The sequence below is a fragment of the Melitaea cinxia genome, chromosome 25 (genome assembly GCF_905220565.1).
Source record: "Melitaea cinxia chromosome 25, ilMelCinx1.1, whole genome shotgun sequence".
NCBI classification, from domain to species: Eukaryota; Metazoa; Arthropoda; class Insecta; order Lepidoptera; family Nymphalidae; genus Melitaea; species Melitaea cinxia.
The window spans coordinates 4,457,058-4,474,557 of record NC_059418.1 but is presented as its reverse complement, the minus strand read 5'-3'; the positions used below and the strand labels follow the sequence as shown (position 1 = coordinate 4,474,557).

Here is a 17,500-nt window from a genome sequence, read left to right as displayed (position 1 = left end):
TCTGGGACTTGGCCGACGAAAACGACAGCCGATTACGAGTCCCCCATTCCGAGATCGATTGCAAAACGGTGGAGCATTTATGCTCGATGGAAGCGCGGGACGACGCCTCGATCGCAAGCGTCACGTCGTCTGCGTACGCCACGATGGTGACACCATCCGGCTTCGGCAGCCTCAGGAGATCGTCCAGGAGGAGGTTCCATAACGTGGGGCCCAGAACAGATCCTTGCGGACACCCCATGGTGGAAGTTTTCCACAAGGTCCGGGAGCCGACCGACATGCCTATGCGTCGGCCGCTGAAGTAGCTCACCAAAATCCGATAGATGTTCGGCGAGACCCCAGCGGCCTTCGCCTTCAGCAAAATCATCGGCCACCAGGCGTTGTCGAACGCACCAGAGATGTCCAGAAAGACCAGCTGGACGTATTTATGCGCAGAGTTGTCGACGCGTGCGAACACTGTTCGAAGGGCGGTCACAGTGGAGCGCCCCTTAACAAAACCGTGTTGGTCGTCGGAAATGCCGCGATACAGGCAGGGAGCGCACGCGATGATGATACGCTCGAGAATTTTGCCCAGGATAGGCAGCAGTGTGATGGGCCTGTAAGCCTTCGGATCTGTCAGCGGCTTGTCGTTTCCCTTCGGCAGGACTATCAATGCGCCTATCTTCCAGATATCCGGAAAGACTCCCTCAGAGATGCAGGCCGAGTACATCAGCAACATCTCGCCGGAGGAAGCCTTCCAGGCGTTCCTGATGATCCTACGGGTGATTCCATCCAGTCCGGGACTTGTGTTAGGCAGGTTCCTGATGATGAGTTCCACAGTGGCTCGACCGGGCGCATCCGAATCCCCACCGGGCGGTGGGAAAGCGGCGGCCACACGCACCTTTCGGTGGTACTCGTCGTCGGTAGCTGTAGCGTCGTCGGGGCATAGGGAGTAGAGAAGTTCGTGCATGGCGGTTCCAGTGTCGATGGCGTATCCCTCAACGAGCTTCCCTCCGTGAAGCACGTTCCTGGGGGGGCGCGTCCTGCCGGTCGCGGCGCGGTACGCGAGCCCCCAGGGGTCGTTGTTTCCCGTTTCGGCAACTTGTCTAAAGTGCGTGATTTCCGCTTCCTTCATGGCCCGCTTGTATTCGCGTCTGGCCTCCTGTAACGCTTCCCTCAGCACGTCGTCACCTTTAGAATTAATCCGTCGAGAGTTCTGCCAGGATCTACGCGTTCTGTTCACCGCGCGGCGAAGTCGATCCAGTTCAGGCGTCCACCATTCGTAGCCCCCGTACTCCCTATCCCTGCGATATCCTAGACATCCAGAGGCTGTTCGCGTGAGTATTTCGCTGTATTTGTTGGCGAGGTCGTTCGCTGCCAGTCTTGTGTCCAGCTTACCCATTCGGGCGCTCAGCGTGGATCGAAAGTAGGCCCAGTTTACCCCTCGTTCCCGGAAGGCGATCCGAACGTTCGGTTCCCGATCCGACTGTCTCGCTGTCCCGCTGCCGCACATCTGGTAAGTTATCAGCTGATGGTCGCTTACACTGGCACCTTCGTGCACCCGCCACTCCTTGATCGCGACTCCCCTAGTCGAGAGTGTCAAGTCCACATTGGAAGATCCGTTGGGTCCGCAGAACGTAGGTGGCTGGCCCTGCACGTTGTGAATGAGCAGGCCTCTGCTGAGTATGAAGCTCTCCATCTGGGTCTTCCTATGTTCGGTGTCTGGTCCTCTTCCCGAGTATTGACGTCGCTCACAGAACCAGAGTGGCGAGTGCGCGTTGCTATCCATTCCGATCAGTACCGGGTTTCCTGCTAGGCGGTCCATTACATAACTCAGGTGTTCAAGATGACGGACGATGTCGTGGCCGTACTGGAAGTACGCTGAGATAATGTAGATGCCGAGTCCGTGGTAATCAGCGTGCGCAACGGTGCAGTGTTCTGTGCTCAGGTTGTGCAGCAGCGTGAGAGCGATCCTGTCGTTCAACACCATGATCCCCGATTTCGGAGCAGATCCACACTGAAGCAGACCAGTCAAGCCGGAGTTAGCGTACTGTTCCTGTACGAGAACCAGGTCGAGGTTCGTCTCTACAGCTATGACGGGCAATTCCGATGTGGCGACCTCCGATCCCTGGAGATTAAGCTGCCCTATTGACAAACCTAAACTTGTCCTATCCATACTGGGTCATGTTGACCGACTGCTGTTCGGCGTATATACGCGCCGGGCATGTCGAGGCATTTGTGGCGTGGCTGCTGGCCTCTTTGCGCTTGAAGCGCTTGCAGGTCGCACAGCACTCTGACGTGGACTGGCACTCGGTCTTTTTGTGGCCAGTATCGCCGCACCTGCCGCATACCATCTCCGGGGCACGGCAGAACTTTTCCGGGTGCCCGTATTGATGGCAACGGTTGCAGCAGGTGACGCGCAGATAGTCGCAGACATCGGCCTCGTCCCAGCCAATGTATACGCGCCCCAAGCCGATCAGCTTGTCGCGCAGGGGTGGAGAGCACTCCAGGACAACTGTAGTGCGCTCCCCCCGACGGCCCTTTTTAAAGGCAACACGGCAGTTCGCCTTCACCTTTTCCATAGGCCATTCTGGATCGTCCGCCAAGTTGGTGGTCTGTAGCTCCTCAAGCAGACCGTCCGACGAGGGATCGACCCTCAGGTTGCGTATAGCGACCAGAGGGCGACGACCGCGCGGCTCAGTCACCCGGAGGGTGGGAGGAGCCGCCGCCTTCAACTTCTCGGCCGCTGCAGGCGTAGCGGCTCTGACCGCAATGCCGGAATTCCCGATGCGTCGAACGCTCTGTACGGGAATCCCCATGCGGCCAGGCTGTATTGCCTTCTGCAGCTCAGCCTTGGTACCTTCGGATGTTTTGATTTCATCCGTATTGGGGTAGAAGAGGACAGCCTGCCCTTGGGTTGCCGGAATGTGCACCGGAGGCTGTCCCTGCGGACGCTTCAGCAGAGAAGCGTAAGTGACCGCAGGTCCAGGCGCTCCGGTGGGAGGAGAGGGGAGGGTGTGGGAACTAGCAGCATTTTGAAGTTCCAGCTGCGCGCACTTCAGCTTTGTGGCGGTGACCTGGTGCTCGGTCTCCGCCAGCCGAATTTCGATCGCCGCTACCGCCGCGAGCACGTTCTGCCCAGCTTGGCCGATGGCGTCTCTGTCACTGGCATTCAACTTGTATTTATTGTGAGATGCCATACTATTGGCGATCTCCAATATCCGCCGCAGCTCAGTGTGCACCTCGTCCAATAGCTGGACCTTGGACAGGCTAGCTAACCCCGACCCGGGTTCGGTGGATAATGCGGCAGCGGGAGCGGGAGCGGGAGCGGGAGCAGGGGCAGCAGGAATCATGGCTGGGGAGGGGGCAGCAGTGGAGGCAGGAGGGTGGCATGACGCAGGCGTCAGCGTGGATGTGCTGGCAGAGGGGATCGGGGAAGTGGCGGGTCCGGGAGATGCTGTTGCGGCCGGGGGAGGGGCGGACAAAATACCCGCCACGGGCGGGACACCCGCTTGGTGTGACGGGCCAGCACGGCGTTCGTCACACCGTCGCGTGGGCTCCTGCTCCTCCTCGGGCGAGGTAATTTGCCTCTTGCTGGCCCTCCCCCGGTATAAGCCGAACGTCGTGTCGACTATGGAAGCGATTGGTGAGCTGAACTCCTGAGGAGGAGTTCTCGCCAACGAGGCCCGGGGCGTAAACCCCGCTTCCCGGCCGATGGCCATCAGCTCTTCCAGCTCCAGAGACTTACGTCTCACGTCCGCCTCAAACATTTCGCGGAGGCGCTCCGTCTCATCGTCGTCCGCCATGCCTAGACCGGCCTAACACGTATACACGCAAGAAAGGGCAGTTCTTGTATTAAAATAAAAAATAAGAAATAAAAATGGGGAAGAAATAAAACTGTATATGGCAACACTAGTGTTACCAACAACCGTCAGACGTCAAACGTCAAACGTCAAGCGTCAACGTCAACGTCAAGCGTCAAACGCCAAACGTCAAACGTCAAACGTCAAACGTCGCACGTCAAATGTCACACGTCAAAAGTCACACTACAGACGGCAGCTGTCAAGCGTCGATGTCGCTTACAACTACCCGCAATGAATAAATCACGCGCGAGCACGTGGCTCACGAAATGAAACACGTTAATTAATAACTAATTAATGTACTTACACTTAATTCACTTATCACAATCGGTCCCTGGGGACCTTATGCACGATAAAAACACAAAATCTGCACTAAAAAGCACGAAAAAACCACTTTTTTCGAATTTTTAAATGCAGAGCGACACAAACACGTCTGGCGTTAATCCATTCATGCGCGTCACCGTCAAAGTAGATAGGGACAAACCCACCAACCTTCCCATGCTCCTGCCCACCTCTCGGTATACGGAGCGAAACGCGGGAGATGTACGGGGTACGTCTGCGTTAACGCTCTATTCCCCCGTACAATTCTTGACTCCCTACAAATCAGCAGCACCCCCTTACGAAGGTGCTATGATACGTCCCTGGCGTCACTCTCCCCTTTCTGGGGCTGACGACAACACGACACGTTAGTGACGGCACGGCAGTCCAAGTTGTCAACATTGCAGCTACTACGTCATCTCAGTCCTTCGTTTGTGCCAACTGTGCGCGAAAATCCGAAGATGGCTAAAGTTGTTTTCCGTGGCAGTCAGGTCCTCGTGGTAGACTGGGCCTACTCTCGTCCGCTCGATTCCGTCTAGCATCGCATTCCGCTCTTCCTTGTACAAGTCGCACTCCCACAGAATGTGGTCACGGGTCTCGCGTTCGTGCTCGCAGAAACAGTACGGCGTGTCACACAGCGCCATACCGTGTAAGCGAGCCTTGAAGCATCCGTGGCCGGTGAGGATCTGCGAGATCACGTAATCTGGTTCGACCCAGCGACGCGCCAGCCGCGAAGCGATGTCCGGGAAGAAGCTGTACAACTCCCTCCCGTTCTCGCTCGCAGCCCAGCGCGCCTGCCAAACGGAGACGACATCGCTGAGGATCGCAATCTTCCTCGCCTTGCGCTCGCTGCCCGTGAGCCCCTCGCACTCCTCCTGCACGCGCCCCGCTCGAACGACCTCCAGGTCGGCCGGCAGAACACCCGCGAGCACCGGGAGTGCTGCGGTGCTGCACGACCTGTAGGCCTTCGTCAAGAGCACCAAAGCTGGTCTCTGGCTTCGCAAAACCGCGCTCTGCACAACGTATAGATGAGAGCGCCGGTACCATATGGTTGCAGCGTATGTCAGGATAGCGACATAGGTCCCGTGATACAGAAACCTAAGCGCCCGGTACTTCACGCCCCAAGATGAGGCAGAGACACGTGAGACCTTCCCGAAAGAGTTGGCGGCCTTCTCGCCCATCAAAGACGCATGCGACGCATAGGACCTCGCATCGTCAATAAACACGCCGAGTACTTTAGCTGTGGTGACGCTCGCGACAGTGGCGCCGTCGAGCTTTACGGTCGGTACGCGTTTGAATCTACCCTTAACCGTCATGGTCTGGGACTTGGCCGACGAAAACGACAGCCGATTACGAGTCCCCCATTCCGAGATCGATTGCAAAACGGTGGAGCATTTATGCTCGATGGAAGCGCGGGACGACGCCTCGATCGCAAGCGTCACGTCGTCTGCGTACGCCACGATGGTGACACCATCCGGCTTCGGCAGCCTCAGGAGATCGTCCAGGAGGAGGTTCCATAACGTGGGGCCCAGAACCGATCCTTGCGGACACCCCATGGTGGAAGTTTTCCACAAGGTCCGGGAGCCGACCGACATGCCTATGCGTCGGCCGCTGAAGTAGCTCACCAAAATCCGATAGATGTTCGGCGAGACCCCAGCGGCCTTCGCCTTCAGCAAAATCATCGGCCACCAGGCGTTGTCGAACGCACCAGAGATGTCCAGAAAGACCAGCTGGACGTACTTATGCGCAGAGTTATCGACGCGTTCAAACACTGTTCGAAGGGCGGTCACAGTGGAGCGCCCCTTAACAAAACCGTGTTGGTCGTCAGAAATACCGCGGTACAGGCAGGGAGCGCAAACGATGATGATACGCTCGAGAATTTTGCCCAGGATAGGTAGCAGTGTGATGGGCCTGTAAGCCTGCGGATCTGTCAGCGGCTTGTCGTTTCCCTTCGGCAGGACTATCAATGCGCCTATCTTCCAGATATCCGGAAAGACCCCCTCAGAGATGCAGGCCGAATACATCAGCAGCATCTCGCCGGAGGAAGCCTTCCAGGCGTTCCTGATGATCCTACGGGTGATTCCGTCCAATCCGGGACTTGTGTTAGGCAGGTTCCTGATGATGAGTTCCACAGTGGCTCGACCGGGCGCATCCGAATCCCCACCGGACGGTGGGAAAGCGGCGGCCACACGCACCTTTCGGTGGTACTCGTCGTCGGTAGCTGTAGCGTCGTCGGGGCATAGGGAGTAGAGAAGTTCTTGCATGGCGGTTCCAGTTTCGTTGGCGTATCCCTCAACGAGCTTCCCTCCGTGAAGCACGTTCCTGGGGGGGCGCGTCCTGCCGGTCGCGGCGCGGTACGCGAGCCCCCAGGGGTCGTCGTTTCCCGTTTCGGCAACTTGTCGAAAGTGCGTGATTTCCGCTTCCTTCATGGCCCGCTTGTATTCGCGTCTGGCCTCCTGTAACGCTTCCCTCAGCACGTCGTCACCTTTAGAGTTAATCCGTCGAGAGTTCTGCCAGGATCTGCGCGTTCTGTTCACCGTGCGGCGAAGTCGATCCAGTTCAGGCGTCCACCATTCGTAGCCCCCGTACTCCCTATCCCTGCGATATCCTAGACATCCAGAGGCTGTTCGCGTGAGTATTTCGCTGTATTTGTTGGCGAGGTCGTTCGCTGCCAGTCTTGAGTCCAGCTTACCCATTCGGGCGCTCAGCGTGGATCGAAAGTAGGCCCAGTTTACCCCTCGTTCCCGGAAGGCGATCCGAACGTTTGGTTCCCGATCCGACTGTCTCGCTGTCCCGCTGCCGCACATCTGGTAAGTTATCAGCTGATGGTCGCTTACACTGGCACCTTCGTGCACCCGCCACTCCTTGATCGCGACTCCCCTAGTCGAGAGTGTCAAATCCACATTGGAAGATCCGTTGGGTCCGCAGAACGTAGGTGGCTGGCCCTGCACGTTGTGAATGAGCAGGCCTCTGCTGAGTATGAAGCTCTCCATCTGGGTCTTCCTATGTTCGGTGTCTGGTCCTCTTCCCGAGTATTGGCGTCGCTCACAGAACCAGAGTGGCGAGTGCGCGTTGCTGTCCATTCCGATCAGTACCGGGTTTCCTGCTAGGCGGTCCATTACATAACTCAGGTGTTCAAGATGACGGACGATGTCGTGGCCGTACTGGAAGTACGCTGAGATAATGTAGATGCCGAGTCCATGGTAATCAGCGTGCGCAACGGTGCAGTGTTCTGTGCTCAGGTTGTGCAGCAGCGTGAGAGCGATCCTGTCGTTCAACACCATGATCCCCGATTTCGGAGCAGATCCACACTGAAGCAGACCAGTCAAGCCGGAGTTTGCGTACTGTTCTTGTACGAGAACCAGGTCGAGGTTCATCTCTACAGCTATGACGGGCAATTCCGATGTGGCGACCTCCGATCCCTGGAGATTAAGCTGCCCTATTGACAAACCTAAACTTGTCCTATCCATACTGAGTCATGTTTACAGACTGCTGTTCGGCGTATATACGCGCCGGGCATGTCGCGGCATTTGTGGCGTGGCTGCTGGCCTCTTTGCGCTTGAAGCGCTTGCAGGTCGCACAGCACTCTGACGTGGACTGGCACTCGGTCTTTTTGTGGCCGGTATCGCCGCACCTGCCGCATACCATCTCCGGGGCACGGCAGAACTTTTCCGGGTGCCCGTATTGATGGCATCGGTTGCAGCAGGTGACGCGCAGATAGTCACAGACATCGGCCTCGTCCCAGCCAATGTATACGCGCCCCAAGCCGATTAACTTGTCGCGCAGGGGTGGAGAGCACTCCAGGACAACTGTAGTGCGCTCCCCCCGACGGCCCTTTTTGAAGGCAACACGGCAGTTCGCCTTCACCTTTTCCATAGGCCATTCTGGATCGTCCGCCAAGTTGGTGGTCTGTAGCTCCTCAAGCAGACCGTCCGACGAGGGATCGACCCTCAGGTTGCGTATAGCGACCAGAGGGCGACGACCGCGCGGCTCAGTCACCCGGAGGGTGGGAGGAGCCGCCGCCTTCAACTTCTCGGCCGCTGCAGGCGTAGCGGCTCTGACCGCAATGCCGGAATTCCCGATGCGTCGAACGCTCTGTACGGGAATCCCCATGCGGCCAGGCTGTATTGCCTTCTGCAGCTCAGCCTTGGTACCTTCGGATGTTTTGATTTCATCCGTATTGGGATAGAAGAGGACAGCCTGCCCTTGGGTTGCCGGAATGTGCACCGGAGGCTGTCCCTGCGGACGCTTCAGCAGAGATGCGTAAGTGACCGCAGGTCTAGGCGCTCCGGTGGGAGGAGAGGGGAGGGAGTGGGAACTGGAAACATTTTGCAGTTCCAACTGCGCACACTTCAGCTTCGCTGCGGTGACCTGGTGCTCGGTCTCCGCAAGCCTAATCTCGATCGCCGCTACCGCCGCGAGCACATTCTGTCCAGCTTGGCCGATGGCGTCTCTGTCACTGGCATTCAGCTTGTATTTATTGTGAGATGCCATACTATTAGCGATCTCCAATATCCGCCGCAGCTCAGTGTGCACCTCGTCCAATAGCTGGACCTTGGACAGGCTAGCTAACCCCGACCCGGGTTCGGTGGATAATGCGGCAGCGAGAGCGGGAGCGGGAGCGGGAGCGGGAGCAGGGGCAGCAGGAATCGTGGCTGGGGAGGGGGCAGCGGTGGAGGCAGGGGGGTGGCATGACGCAGGCGTCAGCGTGGATGTGCTGGCAGAGGGGATCGGGGAAGTGGCGGGTCCGGGAGATGCAGTTGCGGCCGGGGGAGGGGCGGACAAGATACCCGCCACGGGCGGGACACCCGCTTGGTGTGACGGGCCGGCACGGCGTTCGTCACACCGTCGCGTGGGCTCCTGCTCCTCCTCGGGCGAGGTGATCTGCCTCTTGCTGGCCCTCCCCCGGTATAAGCCGAACGTAGTGTCCACTATGGACGCTATTGGAGAATGGAACTCCTGAGGAGGAGTTCTAGCTAAAGAGGCCCGGGGCGTGAACCCCGCTTCCCGGCCGATGGCCATCAGCTCTTCCAGCTCCAGAGACTTACGTCTCACGTCCGCCTCAAACATTTCGCGGAGTCGCTCCGTCTCGTCGTCGTCCGCCATGCCTTAACCGGCCTAACACGTATATACGCTAAGGGCAGTTCTTGTATTAAAATAAAAATAAGAAATGGGGAAAAAATAAAACTGTGTATGGCAACACTAGTGTTGCCATATTCGAATTCGCCATATAGTTCGAATTTCTAAATGCAGAGCGACACAAACACGTCTGGCGTTAATCCATTCATGCGCGTCACTAGTAGATAGGGACAAGTCCCACCTCCAACCCATGGCCCTATCAACCGGTCGTGGTTATACGGGCCCAAACATGGGAGTGCGCACCCTACTGTCTCGGGTTCTCTCCCTTCAGGTGCGCACGCTTCCATTCCCGACAAGTTATTTTACTCTCGACTTCTTGTCCCTTAGTCCTTCTCCCCTTTCTGGGGCGGACGACACAGATACGCCTTCGGTGTTCGCCGACAGTGCGCACTGCTATCTGCGATGGGCTTCGTTACCTATCTTGGTTTCCGCTGACGCTGCCTCCGTTCTTCTCGAGGTCGTTCCTAATCTTATGCCATCGCCGCGCGAAATCCCGTAGCCTACCAAAATTCCCCGCCGAAGCCACGAGATCGCGGTAGTAGACCGGACCCACCTCTTGGACTTCGATACCGTCCAGCAGCTCCCTACGCTCATCCCCGTACAGAGGACATTCCCAGAGTGCGTGGTGTACGTCTTCCTCTGCGGCTTCGCCGCAGTAGCATGACCCCACAGCGGACAATTTCATTCTGTGAAGCCTCGCCCTAAAACACCCGTGACCTGTCAGGATCTGGGACGTTTCATAGTCAGGCTCGATCCAAGACGCCTTGAATCGAACCTTCACCTCCGGGAAAAACCGATATAGCTCCCTCCCGTGGATCGATGTGTCCCAACGCTCCTGCCATGCGGCAAGAGCGGACTCAGCCTCTCTGAGTTTGGCACGCCGTAGCTCCTCCTTGGTAACCGCGGACTCGCGCAGAGCGCCTAGTCTGCCCGCCCGAATCACCTCGAGGTCGGCCGGCAGCACACCGGCCAGAACCGCCAGTCCGTCAGTGCTCGTCGAGCGATACGCCTTGGTTAGAAGAACCAAGGCGGGTCTCTGGGTGCGCAAAAGCGCGCTCCGCACAACGTGAAGGGACGCACGCTCATGCCAACATGCCGCAGCATACGTCACGGTGGACACATACGTACCCTTGTACAGTACCTTAAGGGCACTGTACCTAACGCCCCAAGAGCACGCCGACACTCTCGACATCTTGCCGAAGCAATTTGCCGCCCTCTCCCCTATGTACACCGCATGCTGCGCGAAGGACAGACTCGCGTCAATCACCACCCCCAGTACCGTGGTCGACGCGACGCTCCTGATCGAGTTACTCCCGAATCTGATGGTGGGCGGACGCTGGAGTTTACCCCTGATAGTCATCGTGGATGACTTGGCAGGAGAAAACTCCAGTCGGTTTCTCGCGCCCCACTCACCGACGAGCTTCAGTGCCGCCTGGGACTTTTCCTCCAGGCCCGCCCGGGCACCGGACTCGACCAGGATCGTCACATCGTCGGCATATGCCACAATACTAACCCCCCCGGGGAGCGGCAGCTTGAGCAAATCGTCCATGAGCACGTTCCAGAGCGTGGGTCCCAACACTGATCCCTGCGGACAGCCCATAGTGGCCGCCTTCCACACTACCGAGCGGCCCACGAACATACCTACTCTTCGATCGACGAAGTAGTCCGTCAACATCCTGTAGATATTAGGCGGACAACCCCCCCGCTTCGACTTCAGCAATATCATGGGCCACCAGGCATTATCAAAAGCCCCAGAGATATCAAGAAATATCGCCTGCACATACTTCGACGAGCTCTCACGAGCCACGCCAAGGATGCTCCTCAGCGCGGAGACCGTCGACCGCCCTCGCGTGAATCCGTGCTGGCAGTCCGATAGACCCTTTGTCATTTGCGGTGCGCATCTTATCATTAAGCGTTCTAAAATCTTACCAAAAATCGGCAGCAGCGTGACGGGCCGGTACGCTTTCGGGTCGGCAAGAGGCTTGCCGTTACCCTTTGGTAAGACAACCAACTTGCCATCCTTCCACGTGCCCGGAAAAGAGCCCTCTTGGACACATCGCCTAAACACCTCTGCTGTTTCGACCGGCGCGGCTGCCCAAACGTCCGAGTGGACAAAGTTAGAAGGCTTGCTGGAGTACACTACTACACTATGACGTTTCTCCACCTGAAGGCGTCAGAGCCGCCATGACGCGTACCTGACGGTGGTACGTAGAATCCCGCCCCGTGTCGTCGTCTGGGCACAATGCCTTTAAGAGATTCGTCATGGCCTCCCCGACGCTCCCAGCATAACCTTCGGCATATTTTGTGCCATTTACTACGTTACGGGGAGGACGGATCCTCCCACTCGCGGCTCGGTAGGCTTGTCCCCATGGGTCCAAGTTTCCGGAATTTGCGATTTTAGAACGCTTAATGATAGGAGGATGTGTCACGAGTCCAGCACGACAATGACAGCTGTCAATGTCGGATGTCAAATGACAAATGTCAGTAGCCGTCAGATGTCAAATGTCATATGACAGATGGCAGCTGACAGCAGTAGTTGGCACAATTTCTAAAAATACCCCCCTGTGGTAGCCAGCACGTGCGACGAAAACTAAATCCACGTGGATCGCGGGAATCCGAAGATTTTCCACCGATTTTCCACTGAATTCACGCGTCCCTATGTGCCATCCACACTATTTTAAGAGTATTTCGTGAATACTCCCAAAAAATGTTCACTACACTAAACTAATCTACACTAAATATATTGTCAACACTTGTGGGTCCTTATCCCTTTATTTCCCGGCGATCCCTGGGCGGATTTGATCGTTTCCAACGACAATCGACGCTCCAGGATCTATCGCACACGGTAATAACAGTATTTTCGCAGCACACACGAGAAAAACCACAAAACGGATTTTTAATCACGGAGCACTACAGAAACGATGTTGCACGTTTGACGGCTGTCACCGAAGTAGATAGGGACAGCGGGAATCTCGTTAATCCATTCATGCGCGTCACTAATTAGATGACGAGGCATTTGGCTACCTTAAGAGAGTCATAGTTACTCCCGCCGTTTACCCGCGCTTGCTTGAATTTCTTCACGTTGACATTCAGAGCACTGGGCAGAAATCACATTGCGTCAACACCCGCGAGGGCCATCGCAATGCTTTGTTTTAATTAGACAGTCGGATTCCCCTTGTCCGTGCCAGTTCTGAGCTGACCGTTGAACGGCGGTCGTACAGAACCGCGCCGATCGCGCACGAGACGAAACCGACGCGGCCTTACGGCTAGGAAGATCCGCGGAAGGCCGGAACGCGGGTCCGGATTCCGCCCGAACGCCCCCCGAGAGAGACGAACGAGCATCGACCAGGCCCGGCACCGGCCGCATCCGCTTCCCGTCCAAACCCGACACGCCCCGGTCCTCAGAGCCAATCCTTATTCCGAAGTTACGGATCCAATTTGCCGACTTCCCTTACCTACATTATTCTATCGACTAGAGGCTCTTCACCTTGGAGACCTGCTGCGGATATGGGTACGAACCGGCGCGACATCTCCACGTACATCCCTCACCTGAATTTTCAAGGTCCGCAGAGAGTATCCGGACACCGCCGCAAATGCGGTGCTCTTCGCGTTCCGAACCATATCTCCCTTCTATAGGATTCCATGGAACTCGAACGCTCAGGCAGAAAAGAAAACTCTTCCCGGACCCCTCGGCGGCGTCTTCAGGCCACTTTGGGTTACCCCGTCGAACACTCGCTTTGAAACGAGGGAACGATTATTGAAACGGTTCCGCTGCCGGGTTCCGGAATAGGAACCGGATTCCCTTTCGCTCAAAGGGCGTTATTCGGTTTATATATAATATAATATAAAAGAAAACACGCCACATCGACATAAGATCTCTCCTTGAGCTTAGGATCGACTGACTCGCGAGCAACTACTGTTCACGCGAAACCCTTCTCCACGTCAGTCCTCCAGGGCCTCGCTGGAGTATTTGCTACTACCACCAAGATCTGCACCGACGGAGGCTCCAAGCGGGCTCACGCCCAGACCCTTCTGCGCACTCCGCCGCGCACGTCCTACTCGTTACGGCATAATGACGCAAAACGTACAACGTCGCACGTGCCCGTAACGGTAGTGTATAGGCAAAACGCTTCAGCGCCATCCATTTTCAGGGCTGGTTGCTTCGGCAGGTGAGTCGTTGCACACTCCTTAGCGGATTCCGACTTCCATGGCCACCGTCCTGCTGTCATGAGCGACCAACGCCTTTCATGGTGTCCCATGAGCGTTTTTTAGGCGCCTTAACACTACGTTTGGTTCATCCCACAGCGCCAGTTCTGCTTACCAAAATTGGCCCACTTGGCACCGTCATCAGATCTCCGGCTTCATCGTTCGAGTAAGCCGGAGTTCTCACCCATTTAAAGTTTGAGAATAGGTTGAGGTCGTTTCGGCCCCAATGCCTCTAATCATTCGCTTTACCGGATGGGACTGTTAATAATCGACGCCAGCTATCCTGAGGGAAACTTCGGACGGAACCAGCTACTAGATGGTTCGATTAGTCTTTCGCCCCTATACCCAGTTCCGACGATCGATTTGCACGTCAGAATCGCTACGGTCCTCCATCAGGGTTTCCCCTGACTTCGACCTGACCAGGCATAGTTCACCATCTTTCGGGTCCCAGCATCTGTGCTCAGAGCGCGCCTACATTCACGGATTGGAAACGAGACGCCTCGGGAGTGCGAGAGATCGATCGAGACCGACGCTCCATCCTCCCTGAGCGCGCGGTTTAGCGCGCGCCTTCACTTTCGTTACGCCTTTCAGTTTTACGTTGAATAATCTCAATGACTCGCACACATGCTAGACTCCTTGGTCCGTGTTTCAAGACGGGTCCTGCGAGTGCCCGAAAATGAATCATCGCAGACGGATACGCGCACGGTCCGAGACAGCACGGCTGCGACGACAGCAGCGCCGCGTCAACGTCCGCACTCGGGCAGGACGTCGACATTGTACGGCGTTCGCTTGCGTCGGGCCGGACGCGCGCGAGGCGCGTGCGCGATTCGTATAAAAGTACGACTTTGTACTACCGTCCGACGGCCGATCGGCCACCGTCACGGTCCAATAGCGGTGCGTTAACACGACGACTGGACTCCCGAACGGCGCTTAGACCGACATCGAACGGGTCGCGATGTATTACTTAGAGAGAAGTGCACGCCGTCGACGGACGTCGACGGACGCGACCCGTGCCGCACGACGCACCCGCGAGGGGAGGCGTTCGACATCGAGGCGCGCGCCCGTACGCCGCCGATTGACGATGAATCTCTCCGTTCGTTCATTCGAGTTTCGCAGGTTTACCCCTGAACGGTTTCACGTACTCTTGAACTCTCTCTTCAAAGTTCTTTTCAACTTTCCCTCACGGTACTTGTTCGCTATCGGTCTCGCGGTAATATTTAGCCTTAGATGGAGTTTACCACCCACTTAGGGCTGCACTCTCAAGCAACCCGACTCTGAGGAGTGTACCTCTCGCCGTCTCGCTCCGTCGCTACGGGCCTGGCACCCTCTACGGGAAAACGGCCCCGTTCAAGACGAACTTGGACAGGAGTGGCGACGACGAGAAAGCGATACCTCCCGAACACCACATCTCCCGCGATCGTTACAACCGCGGGATTCAGTGCTGGGCTATTTCCTGTTCGCTCGCCGCTACTAAGGAAATCCTGGTTAGTTTCTTTTCCTCCGCTTACTAATATGCTTAAATTCGGCGGGTGATCCTCCCTGATCTGAGGCCAACGATAAAAAAAACGAGGCAGACGCGATATCCGTCGACGCGACGGCGCCGAAGGTACGCCGAGAGACGGGGGTCTCGTTAGAGTCCCGTCTTCGACGTCGGCGTCGGCGTCGACGCGCTCTTCGGACGTCGAGTCCGCCTACCGCGACGACTACGCGACGGCATACGCGTACGCGCGTCGTCGTTCGTGCGAACGATACTCGGATGATTCGCGTGCGTATAACGTACAGGACGCGCGCGATAGAACGACGATCCGTGTCTCTCGGACTGCGCGACGTCGCCGCATCGCTCTCCGTTTACCCCGTCGACATAGAAGCGCGCATATGTATAGTCGTTAGTTTGTTTTCTAAGACTATACGCGCGCGACGTCACCGAAAGGACGGAGAGACGCGGGACGTCGTCGTCTTCGAGACGAGAACGTCGAGCTGCGCGTACGTACGCGAGATACGGGTACAGGTCGAAACCTGTACCGCTGTCTCTCGCATCGACGTAAACGCAATATACGCGCGCGCACACACGGCACATATACGCATATACGCTTATTCGCTCCGTATCGAACGTTAACAATATTTAAACGGACCGAAGTCTCTGATTGAGACATACGGAGACCGTCATATGTACGATCGTAATAAACGAATTTATATACGAACGTACAGTGTGATATATGTATTTATGCAGCCGGCCCTCAGACAGGAGTGGTCCTGGATGTTTCTCCACGGACCGCAATGTGCGTTCGAAATGTCGATGTTCAAATGTGTCCTGCAGTTCACACTATGACGCGCAGTTAACTGCGTTCTTCATCGACCCGCGAGCCAAGTGATCCACCGTCCAGGGTAATGGTTTCGTTGTAGATCGAAATCTACATCGTATTAATTGAATAAGATTCGTTAAGAGTCTTATAAAAATAAAAAAAAAAAAAATAAATAAATAAAATGTACGGTCGGTCACCGCGAAACGGTGCGCGCGACTTTTATATTTTGTTTTTTTGTTCAACGTCGTTTTTTTTCCGTCGTTGAACAGAATGTCTATTAGCGTCACTACGCGTATATCGCAGAAACTTCACGCTCGAGGGCGATACGTCTCGCAATACGGCAGTTTCGTTAATGATCCTTCCGCAGGTTCCCCTACGGAAACCTTGTTACGACTTTTACTTCCTCTAAATGATCAAGTTTGGTCAACTTCCCAGCAACGCCGACGGCCGTGAAGCCACCGCGTGTCGGTCCGAAGACCTCACTAAATCATTCAATCGGTAGTAGCGACGGGCGGTGTGTACAAAGGGCAGGGACGTAATCAACGCGAGCTTATGACTCGCGCTTACTAGGAATTCCTCGTTTATGGGGGATAATTGCAAACCCCAATCCCCAGCACGAAGGAGTTTCAACGGGTTGCCCGGGCCTCTAGGCCAGGGAGAACATGCTGATTCCTTCAGTGTAGCGCGCGTGCGGCCCAGGACATCTAAGGGCATCACAGACCTGTTATTGCTCAATCTCGTGCGGCTCGAAGCCGCCGGTCCCTCTAAGAAGAATTTTAATACGCCGCCAGTGAGTTGTCCGACCGAAATCGGACACACCTAAATGACGACGCCTATTTAGCAGGCTAGAGTCTCGTTCGTTACCGGAATTAACCAGACAAATCGCTCCACCAACTAAGAACGGCCATGCACCACCACCCACCGAATCAAGAAAGAGCTGTTAATCTGTCAATCCTTCCGGTGTCCGGGCCTGGTGAGATTTCCCGTGTTGAGTCAAATTAAGCCGCAGGCTCCACTCCTGGTGGTGCCCTTCCGTCAATTCCTTTAAGTTTCAGCTTTGCAACCATACTCCCCCCGGAGTCCAAAATCTTTGGTTTCCCGGAAGCTGCCCGCCGAGCCATTGTAGTAACGTCGGCGGATCGCTAGATGACATATTTACGGTTAGAACTAGGGCGGTATCTAATCGCCTTCGAACCTCTAACTTTCGTTCTTGATTGATGAAAACACCTTTGGCAAATGCTTTCGCTGATGTTCGTCTTGCGACGATCCAAGAATTTCACCTCTAACGTCGCAATACGAATGCCCCCAGTTATCCCTATTAATCATTACCTCGGAGTTCTGAAAACCAACAAAATAGAACCGAGATCATATTCTATTATTCCATGCACGAAATATTCAAGCGGCATTTTGAGCCCGCTTTGAGCACTCTAATTTGTTCAAAGTAAAATTGTCGGCCCACCTCGACACTCACCGAAGAGCACCGCGATAGGATTTTGATATTGAACCGGCGTTTTACCGCCGGCTCACCGACGATATGCTCCGCAGACGTGTCGGTATCACCGCGGATGCGGTGCACCGGCAGCGCGGCGCACAAATGCAACTACGAGCTTTTTAACCGCAACAATTTTAGTATACGCTATTGGAGCTGGAATTACCGCGGCTGCTGGCACCAGACTTGCCCTCCAATTGTTCCTCGTT

At 55.9% G+C, this 17,500-nt stretch overlaps 2 non-coding genes and 1 pseudogene across 2 annotated transcripts in view; all 3 read right to left on the bottom strand.

Annotated features, from left to right (window-relative positions):
• Nucleotides 1–12,205: 12,205 nt before the first annotated feature.
• On the bottom strand, nt 12,206–15,052 carry LOC123666312 (annotated as a pseudogene).
• Nucleotides 15,053–15,730: 678 nt separating this feature from the next.
• Nucleotides 15,731–15,887, bottom strand: LOC123666322. Its single transcript, XR_006745219.1, has one exon. It is a non-coding gene; the product is annotated as a 5.8S ribosomal RNA (ribosomal RNA).
• A 265-nt stretch (nt 15,888–16,152) lies between these two features.
• LOC123666342 overlaps nt 16,153–17,500 on the bottom strand; it is a 1,903-nt gene continuing 555 nt past the window's right edge. The window contains exon 1 of the ribosomal RNA XR_006745236.1: nt 16,153–17,500. This exon is cut by the window's right edge and continues 555 nt beyond it. This is a non-coding gene — a ribosomal RNA (small subunit ribosomal RNA).